This window comes from Lepidochelys olivacea, assembly GCF_965140295.1.
Source record: "Lepidochelys olivacea isolate rLepOli2 genome assembly, chromosome: 3".
Taxonomy (NCBI): domain Eukaryota; kingdom Metazoa; phylum Chordata; order Testudines; family Cheloniidae; genus Lepidochelys; species Lepidochelys olivacea.
The window spans coordinates 63,411,980-63,422,909 of NC_140413.1; the positions used below are offsets into that span (position 1 = coordinate 63,411,980).

General features: G+C 42.9%; 1 pseudogene across 1 annotated transcript; it reads left to right on the plus strand.

The window, feature by feature from the left end:
- Positions 1–1,848: 1,848 nt before the first annotated feature.
- Positions 1,849–2,104, plus strand: LOC311517327 (small nuclear ribonucleoprotein F pseudogene; annotated as a pseudogene). Its single transcript has one exon. The product of its transcript is annotated as a small nuclear ribonucleoprotein F pseudogene (transcript).
- Positions 2,105–10,930: the final 8,826 nt, after the last annotated feature.

The following is a 10,930-nucleotide window of genomic DNA, read 5'->3' on the forward strand; positions in this document are numbered from 1 at the left end:
AAGAGATTTCAGGGGCTTCAGGAAGAGGTGAACACTGGTGAGTGTGGGGAAGTTTTCAGGTGAAGATCAAAGGACTGAGCTAATATATGTAGGGTATAGAGAGACACTCAGGCATCCTTCATCTTGGTAGGCAAGTTCCACTAGGCTTGATATCCTGAAAGGAGGGGCTTGGCCATCCTGGTTGAAAAACTTGGTGAAGAGGACTTTGGGTAAGCAGTGCTCTATTAGACAAGAAGCCATCTTGTTAGTTAAGATTAGGTTCGAGTATGCATGTTATGATATTATTTTATAAGTAAACCTTTTGTTTCCAATATTTCTTGCTATTATTTTAATTTCTGTTCTTAACTAACCTTTGTATAGGTGGTGTGCGTTAAGTAGAGTTGAGGACTAAGGAATAACTAGAAAGTAGGGTTGCCAGGCATTCGGGTTTTGACGAGAATGCCCGGTTGGATAAGGACCCTGGCGGCTCCGGTCAGCACTGCTGACTGGGCCGCTAAAAGTCTGGTTGGTGGCGCAGCAGGGCTAAGGCAGCCCTGGCTCTGAAGGGCTCCTGGAGGTGGCCAGCATATCCAGCTCCTAGGCACAGAGGCAGCCACAGGGACTCAGCATGATGCCCCCACCCCAAATGCCAGCTCCACAGTTCCCACTAGCTGAGAACCACAGCCAATGGGAGCTCGGCAGTGGTGCCTGCCGGATATGCCGGCCACTCCTGTGAGCCGCCTGAGGTAAGTGCCCATCTGGAGCCTGCACCCCAGACCATAGCCCCCTCCTGCACCCAAACTCCCTCCTGGAGCCCGCATCCCACACCTTCTCCTGCACCCTAACCCCTTGCCCCAGCCCTAAGTCCCCTCCCACATCCAGACTCCCTCCCATAGCCCATACCCCTCACACCCCAACCCCTTGCCCCAGCCCTGAGTCCCCTCCTGAACTCAAACGTCCTCCCAGAGCCCTCACCCCGACCCCGTGCCCCAGCCCTGAGCCCACTCCTACACGCAAACTTCCTCCTGGAGCCTGCACCCCACACCACAACCCTCTGCCCCAGCCCTGAGCCCTGTTCTGCACCCCAAACCTTGCATCTATGGTCCCACCCCAGAGCCCATACCCCCACCTGGAGGTTTCAGCCCCTCCTACACTCCTGCCCCAGCCTGGAGCCCCCTCCCTCTCCCTGAATCCCTCATTTATGGCCCCACCTGGAGCCCTCACCCCCTCCCACACCCCAACTCCCTGCCCCAGCGCAATGAAAGTGAGTGAGGGTGGGGTAGAGCGAGCAACTGAAGGAGGAGGGTTGTAGTGAGCAGGGGTTGGGGCATGGAGAAGGGGTGGGATCTCGGGGAAGGGCCGGGGCTGGGGTGCAGCAAGGGTGTTTGGTTTTGTGCAGTTAGAGAGTTGGCAACCCTACTAGAAAGTCGTGGGGTATTGCTCCTTTGGAGACAGTAGGCCTGGTAATTCTATGTGTGTCTAATTAATCTATGAGGTGCTGCACATCTCAGGGGGATGCTTGGAGGACTCGGGGGTCGGAATGTGCCAATGACTAACCTTCACGAGGAAGAGTGGAGCCTGTATAGGTTGAGAGAGAGGTGCTTGCACTGCCTGTGGCTTGGGTTGTCAGGCAGCACAAATTAATTCCTTTCGCAGCAACCCTAGTCCGCTTGGCAAGAAGACTCCAGAGTCCAAGCATTGCCCTCTGGAGGAAGGAATTGCAGGAGTGAGAGGGCAGGAGGGGCTCTGCCCAGTCTGAAATGCTGACAAACCACAGGAGGGGAGGCTCAAATGAGGAAGGGTGCCTCTCATGACGTGTGTTGGTTTTGTAAATCTGTTTACTGCTGCCTCGTGCCAGGCCGCATGACCATGAGCTTGCCCCTGAACCCCAAGCCCTTCCTGAAAGGGCTGACAGGGAAGCTGGTGGTGGGGAAGCTGAAGTGGGGGATGGAGTACAAGGGCTACCTGGTGTCCGTCGACGGCTACATGAACATGCAGCTTGCAACCACAGAAGAATACGTAGATGGTGCATTGTCAGGACACCTTGGTGACGTTTTTGATAAGATGTAACAATGTCTTGAACATCAGAGGAGTAGAAGAAGAAGATGGAGAAATGAGAGAATGAGTTTGTATATTTCTAGAAAATAAAAATCAGTTTTTCACAAAAAAGAAAAAACGGTAACTCTCGAGTCCGCTAATAAAATCAAAGCAGTTAAGAAATTCCTTTGTTAAGCTTGCTATTCTTGCTTTCTTGCCATGTTGTCTCTGAAGAGGTTGAACTAGAACCTCTGAGTGCCCACAACCTAGATGGAACTCCAAGGGAGCATGTGTAAGCGACGGGGGCCCAGGAGAGCTCAGACACTGGTTTCATGGAGTAGAGTGCAGCATGGCCGCTAGGTCTGCTTTCTTCTGATCAACAGCTGACCATGCACACTGCTGACTCTGCACACAGCTCTTCTACCTGCCTCTTGGTGAGCTCAGCATCTGCTTCTTTGCTTCTCCTGCTTTTGCTGCTGCTGACTCATCTTTACACTTTTCTTTGTTCTATTTCCTGTATCCAAAATAAACAGAAAACAACAAACCTTTTCTGACAGTTTCCAGCCTTTTCCCTCCAGATCACTTCAAAATCCAGTTTACCAGTGTGTGCTTTAAGTGGAAACCTGAGTCAACCAGCAAGCATGTGTAAATCGTGCTGACTATGCCACTGTGATGCTCTCCTCAGCGAATCCAGAGCCCTAAGCCACTGTATGCATCCGATGAAGTGAGCTGTAGCTCACGAAAGCTTATGCTCAAATAAATTGGTTAGTCTCTAAGGTGCCACAAGTCCTCCTTTTCTTTTTGCGAATACAGACTAACACGGCTGTTACTCTGAAACCTAAGCCACTGCGTTACCCTTCTGCCTCAGTAAGTGGGAGCTTTGCTGCTGCTAGACTGTGTCAGCTCCTTGAAACTCCAATCTGTTTGCCTTGCAACAAACTCCTTGAGACTCTGCCGATCTTCACTTTGCCTTGCAGGTAACAACCAGTGAACCCCAGTTCCCGAGTTCCCCACAGACATCTCTCAGCAGTATCCCTGCCTCCAAAGAAAAGACCACACACCAGTCAATTAGTTTCACTGAGGACTCAAATTTAATATTAATATAACAGCACTGAGATAGTTTTCTAATAAAACAAAAATAAGTTCATTGATGTAGAACTGAGATTTAAGTGATACCAGGCAAGACTATAAGAGATAGATAAGTATTCAAAAAAACAAAAATAACACACTTTCTAGTTCCATAACTTAATTCTAGCAAGCTATATCTTTTCCTAAAAGTTTCTCACTAATAGCAAGCTATCAGCAGTTCCTGCCCTTGATTTTTTCAGTCAACGGTCACATTTTACAGTCCAGACTATATCCCATAATAAAGTGCAGGAAACTTTGTCCATCCCGGTTTTTAGCTAGTTTGTGCCTTTTCCCCATTATTCAGAGCCTCGCCCAGATTACAAATTAGCCGAGGCCCAACAGTAAGTCTCTTGTTAAGTTTTCACAGATCCCATGAAAGAGTTGATGTTTACATCTTTTGGAACACAAATCTGCATCATTAACAAGCCAGGAAGACTCAAACCTCATTTGGATTATTTCTATAATTACGTGGAGAGTCACAGGATATACTCGTCTCTTGATGAGTTTAGTCTTTTCTATATCAAAGAGACTTGTTCAGTTGTAAAGATCAAAGACATGTTGTCTGTTACTTTGCAAGCTAAGCTGAACAATTAAAGAGAGTCTGGTTTGATACTTGTATGAAACCATAGTACTGCATGTTAATTTCTTTTTCTTCTTCTTCTATTTCCTATTGGTTTTTTTTAGTTCCAGAAGTGTAGGAGAGCTGACACAAGAAACCACTATTACTTTGAAGCTTTTGCTCTCTTATGTGAAATCTGACTTTTTAGAGGTTGACTGTACATTCTAAATGCATATTTATAGATATTTTTAAAATAGATTGTTGACTCCGATGGACTATCACAATTCAAAAACCTGGAGCAGGTTCTCAACTACACAGGGAGTTGGATTTAGTTGAAAAAAGAGGATCCCCAAGGAGTTGTTTGGCTCCCCAATCCTGGGTCTAATTTTGTACTGTGTTTGGATCCAAGAGTAGCTTCGAGCAGCTCCAGGGCCACTCTAAACTTAACTAGCTGCCAGTGATCTCTAAGGGCTGTTCTAGTTGCCAGGGTTCATCAGAATATAGGGACTTTGCCTTTCAGAGTCACATGTCTGTCCATGCTGTTCATTGTTAATGATACCACTGAATTTCTAACAATTGCTGCCAAAAAAGGAAACTCGAACCAGCCTTGTGCCGATGAGTTCAGTGGGAACAGGTGTAAGTCCATAAAACAAAAGAATTTAGCGAAAGAGTGACATAAAACATCTCTCAGTGATGGCACTAGCTTACTATGTAGATCTAACAAATCTGCTAAGGGCTTGTCTTCACTACCGCGCTATGTAGCACCACTGCAATTTTAGCAGGTCTGGGGAAGACGCATTATGTCGACGCGAGAGTACTGTTCTGTCGACGTAATTACTCCACCTCAATTAGAGGCAGAAGCTATGTTGGTGGGAGAGTGTCTTTAAGTCAGTATAACTTATGTCGTTCACGGGGGTGGTATTTTCACACACCTGAGCGACATAACTTACATTGACTTAGACCTTGTCTACATTATTGCTTAAGTGCAATATCTTTCCCCCCAACATATTTCTTAAGAGGGCGTGTGTTCCTCCTCACATTTAAGGGACAAAAACATTCATGATGTCTGTGAATTTTTATAAAATTTGTTATGCTTTCAGAGAGGAAGGCTGGCCCAGTGGTTAAGATGCTACCCTGTGATTTAGGAATGCTGGGTTCAATTCCCTGCTCTGCCACAAACTTCTTATGTGACCTTGGTCAATTCACTTAGTCTCTCTGTGCCTCAGTTCCCCATCTGTAAAAACAGGGATGATAACATTTCCCTACCTCACAGGGGTGTTGAGGATAAATACATTAAAGATAGTGAGGCTACTATGGTGAAGGGGAGGAGCATATAAGTACCTAAGATGGAGTGGGATTTTAAAAGATCCTAAGTCCATGTCTACGTTACAGCAGCATGGCTATGAGTTGCTGTAGTATAGACACTTCATACATTGACAGAAAAGGCTTTTCCATCCCTGTAGTTAATCCATCTCTCCAAGAATTCTTCTTTTGACCCAGCTTGTTGTGGTTAGGTTGAGCTAACTACATCAGATAGGGCATGACATTTTTCACAGCTTTGAGTGAAATAGCTAGGTCGATCTAATTTGTAGGTGTAGGCTAGATCTTAGTGACTTAGGAGAACAAAGTTCACTGAAAGTCAATGACACATCCGCTCCTATATCACTCAGGTGCTTTTGAAAATCCATCTGTTTAAATCTCACTCTGATGGCAAAGAGAGCCCGTTTTCTTAGTGCCTGTCCCTGTGGTGGTGCAGATACAGGGAGCAAAGGATGAATTATTAAATAGGGTTCATTTTTTTAGATCAATTATTAGCGTCCTCAGAGTGGCCATACTTTGTAATGCTCTGTTCTGTGTTCCGGGCCTGAATCCTGTCCTTCAGTGCTCATTTAGTTCCCTTACATTTTTCATTTGTTCTATCGGTTGATGTGTGTGTCTGTGTGTGGGGGGGTGTTTTATTTTTGGCATGCGGTTTACCGTGCATGTTGCATAGAAGGCTAGTTCCTGGGAAACAGAATGTTAGTTTCTACACTCTGACTTTAAGAATGTTGTAGTGCATCCTCTTTGCTTTTGCAGCCAAAGCAGGAACCCTGAAATTATTATTCTCAAGGCACTCCCTCTCTCTGAAGGTCAGTCAGACAATAAACAAGGGGACTAAGTTTATCTGTGCAAATGTATACTTTCTTGTAAACAGGAAGGAAAAGTGAGACAGCATGTTAGTAGCTTGACTATTGTTGTCTGAAGGTGCATGAGGCCTAACTACTAAAGAACCGCAGACAGACAGCTGTAGGAAGATGATTAAATACTTCATTAAGGGCTTGTCTACACTACCCACTGGATTGGCAGGCAGCGATCGATCCAGCCGGGGTCGATTTATCGCATTTAGTATAGACGCGATAAATTGACTGCTGAATGCTCTCCCGTCAATGTTGGTACTCCACCAAAACGAGAAGCACAAGCGAAGTCGATAGGAGAGCGTCAGCTGTCGACTTACTACAGTGAAGACACCGCGGTAAGTAGATTTAAGTACGTCAACTTCAGCTACGCTATTCACGTATCTTAGATTGACCCTGTGCGGTAGTGTAGGCAAGCTCTTAGTCTATTGATGAACCTCAGTATTGTGCCCTGAAGGCTTCAGCCGAACTTTCATTCATAGTTTACATTGATCAGAGTTTTGTTTCAGCAGATGTTAGGCAATGTTCAGAAATAAAAAGAAGGAATCAGAACTAAATTATTTTCTAATAAAAATGTAATAAACTAGTTGTGAATATTTTTCAGCCATTTGTAACAGACATATAAACACTACTAGTACTCGCTGATATTTGTGGTAAAAGAACTCTGCAAGTGTGACTGATATTTTCCCCTATACTCATCTAGCTTTTCTTCTTATTTACTTTTTAGCCAGGACCCTAGTTGGTGCTTCTCATAAGCATGGTTGGTGAGAGAAATAAAACCTACTTGAGTTACTCCCATTTTGTATCATGTATCTTCATGCATCTACATCTTGGCTTAGATGATTTCTCAAAGAACAAGTGCTGAAGTGAGCCAAGTGTTACACAGACACAAGTTTTAAGGATTAATAGACTTAAAGGGCACCAGTCAATACAGCAACAACAACAAAGACCAATTTTCTCTCAGTCAGCAGCCTAATGAGTTTTATCACCACTGATGCATTATCAGCACTCTTTCTCTGAACAAAACACCTGTGGGCGTTGTGGTTTATTTGTCTGCTTAATTTAATTACTCTTTTTTGATCACTCCTAAGTGAAAGAAGTAGCTGGAGACTGCATTCTTGACTCGCTTTGTCTGGGATGTGAGCAAAGAATACGATAAGTACTATAACTCAACATTCCGCTTAGCGTACCCTCAGCATACTGTGAGCAATCTCTCCCAGCTGAGCGCCTTCATATCTCTGAACAGTAGCTCTGCTGCTTCAGGGAACTTTTATGAGTTGTTAGCTATCACAAAAGCATTCTCTTGCCACTAAGGGTGAGACTATAACAAACTTCTTCTCCCTCAAGTGCTTTACCCTGAGCACATAACCATAAAGAGCTGCTCCACGGTAACTGCATCAGATGTAATACAGACTCAGTATTTGAATGCGCCGGGCCAAATAGAAGGATTTTATCCCTGTGCGAACTTCAACCAGGAACCTTTAGATTCAAAAGCATTGGTTCCTGAAGGATGAACATTTAGGGTGTGTCCACATTGCAGTTAGACACCCGCAGCTGGCCTGTGTCTGCTGACTCAGGCTCGCAGGGCTTGGGCTGTGGGGCTGTAAAATTGTGATGTAGACATCTGGGCTTGGGTTGGAGTCTGAGCTCTGGGAACCTTTGAAGGCAGAAGATCCCAGAACTCAGGATCCAGCCCAAATGTCTGCATTGCAATTTCACAGTCCGGCAGCCCAAGCACTCTAACCCCGAGTCAGCTGACACAGGTCGATCACAGGTGTCTGATTGCAGAGTGGACATACCCTATGTGAATAGCCCCATGATATGATGATTTCTTCTTAGGAGATCTGAACTAGTCTGTTTTAGACACATGCTTTAACTTTTCCTCGTGTGTGTGTGTGTATTTATTACTTTTTGAGACTGTGTGGTCAGTCCTTAAAGCAAACAACTGGATAAGACAGCTCACGAAAGAGCTACGTTTTCCATCATGAAGATTGTAACTGATGCTACAGTGAGAAACTATACAAGCTGTGTCATTTAGCCTGGCTCTGCAGCTGTTTTTCACGCAGACTGGGGATTTCTGGTATACATACCACAAAATTGTACCAGTTTAATTAAACTGGGGCAATTTTGTGTGTAGACAAGTCCCTTCAAACATCGCCCTTTGCTTGAAACTCTGAGTGTGTATCCTTCCTATTCCCACTACATCTGTCTCTCTTCTAGGACTTCCCATACTTCTCTGCTCCCCCTAAAACCATCTTGTCTCAGACTCTGAAAATTCCCCCATCCATCCCCAACCCCTGCTCAGCCAGCTACTTCTTGACTCTGTGGTACTTTCCTATTTTCACTGACATCTCCTCTCTTACAAGAGATTCTCTTATCCATCCTCCATCCCTGTCACCTTCTCTTCTGTCCTCCCAGAGACTCCCAGTGCTCCCCTAAATCCCTACCACAATTCCCATACAAGCCATTCCTTTCTAGCTCCTTCCCATTCCCCTAACTAACAAAATAAGGCTCTTTCCATACAGAGAGACTCTGGAAGGTTTTCTACTGTGATCTCCCCCCAACCCCCCAGGAGGAATTTGTGAGCCTCATTTTAACTTGAACTCAAGTAAACCTCAGAGTAGTAGGCAGTATTTGGTGTGCTTAAAAATACAGCTTTTATTCTACTTCCAGTTCACAACATTGTATTTCTATAGCACATGGTTGGTGTTTCTATTTTAGTTTATTTTGAAGGTAGAATATATTTTAGAAAATGTGGAAGAACATCAACCCATAAAATAGTTCTTAAGTGAGTCACAATGCATAAATAGCTCTGCTGAGAACAAAACAAAAGGTCTATACAGAGGTTAACCTCTCCTATCCCTCTCTTCAGTTAGTGAAGGATTTCGCTGTTCTGTGGGGAAGAGACATTTCTTATGTACTGTGAGCACTTAGTTTTTTTTACTTCCAAAAAAAAAAAAAATTAACGGACCCCCCAATTCAACAAACCATCTCTATTCAGCAACACAATGAGACACGTGCTTAAATCCTATTGACTTTAATGGGGTTTAAGTAGAACTTTAAGTATTTTGTTGAATAGGTGTGGACATAAGCATGTGTTTAAATGCTTTATTGAATTGGGGCCACAGTGTATCGATGTCAGCACTTACATAAGTCTTTGTGGGATCGGGGCCCTGCGGTTGCAAATCTCAGTTTTGATCCTCCTTGAAAATTAATTTGTAAATAAAATAATTTAAAGTTTCCCCTTGTTAAAATGTATTTTGTTGTTTAGTTGCGTTCCAGATAAGAAAATCTCTTTATCCATATTATAGATATGTTTTCATCTCAAAATATATTACTTTACTATAAAAGCACATAAGGATTTTAAATATTTAACTTCAGTCTAGTTCTTTACTTTTGTTGCAGTTTAAAAAAAATAAATAAAGTGTCTTTAGCTAGTTTTTGCCCCCCAATATGTAACATAAGTTCTTTGCATTAAAAAACATAGCAAAGTATATTTTAAAGGAAAAAAAGTCACTATTTATTCAGGGAACAAGGATTTTCCTGGGATTTCAACATCTGAATCCCATTCTTTATCTACGAGAAATGAGCTGGAACATTAAAAAAGATGGCATTCACGTTGTAAAAAAAAAAAGTATGATTTATCTTTAATGACATTTATACGGAAATAATACTAACACACAGCTGAGAATTCAAATGATACATTAATAATTTTGTGTACCGATTGAGTTTTTATAGAAATATTAGGAAACCATTAATTTTTATCGAAGTCCAGATTACCTTTTCATTTGTCACTCATCCAATATCCAATCTTTGTCATATAATGCTGTATAAATGATTATAACAGTTCTAGTTACAGTAAAAGTGTTGGAGAAACAGGTGATTCTCAAATGGCCTAGAAGAACACACTTTCAGTAAGTTTAAAGGAGAAGAAGTTACAGTAAGTGAAAATAAAAATGTCAAAGCTATAACTTTTGCCATAACAGATGCTGCAATACCAAAGTCTGAATGTTTGTAGATATAATAGTTTCCAATAGGTTCTACTTTGTGGTGACCCAGCACATGGTGTTCCATACGTGTTCCAGTTTGAGGTCTAGTGCTATCATTATTGACAGAGATATCCTTAATTTTATTATCATTCTCAACTGACGTTTTTCTCTCAATCTGAGAGAATATAATATGTCGCTATCCATTTAATATAGAGTCTAATTTTGTTTGAAATGTGTCCCATTTCTTTTGAAGGGTTTTCCTAGTGCAATAATCATCTGCAGTGTCTGGTTAGATGTGGAATATGGCAAAATGCTATCCCCAGGTTCTCTTCTGCAAATGAGGAGGGCACTGTGGGCAAGGCCTTCTCCCTTTTCCCACATTAGCATGATAGTCATGATAAGATGAGTGGTGTGAAATACTGTATGTCTAAAACATCCTCCCTCTTTTCCCTGCCTTCTCCCTGTTGGTAGCTTGGTGGTGAAAAGAGGGAAAGAAAAAAGACAGCTTCCGTTAAGGCTTTGGAAAATGGCAAAATCAAAACCAACCAACCAAACAAAATTTAAAATGGCAGTAAAGATGAATCACCTTTTAAAGCCTGTAAGGGAGTGTGTAGTCAAGCATAGCTAGACTAATTTCAGTGATGTTCCTGTGGCCTGGGACACTCTCTTAGCTTCATTAATAAATACAACCAGCTTCTTTTATGTCCTCCATTATAAACAGAAATTCATCCTCCCCCCATTGCGGTCTAGCTGTAAGTGGAACAGATTATACCACATTACTCATGGTGAATAGCACCTTGCTCCTGCAAACACGCTCGTGTTTAATTTCACTACCAGGAGTAGTCTTGTTGCAATCAGTGGGGCTACTCATGGTTGCACAGTTAAGAATGCATGAAAGTGTTTGCAGGATTGGAGCCCTAGTCAGAATAGTCACTTTTGAAAACTATCATTGTTTCAGGCCCCAGGCAGATTGGGGTTGAAAGCAAAATATCTGATATTAGCTGTAGTATTTCAAAGAAGAAAGGAAGGCTGTGAAAACAGAAAAAGAATCTGAGGGTATGTCT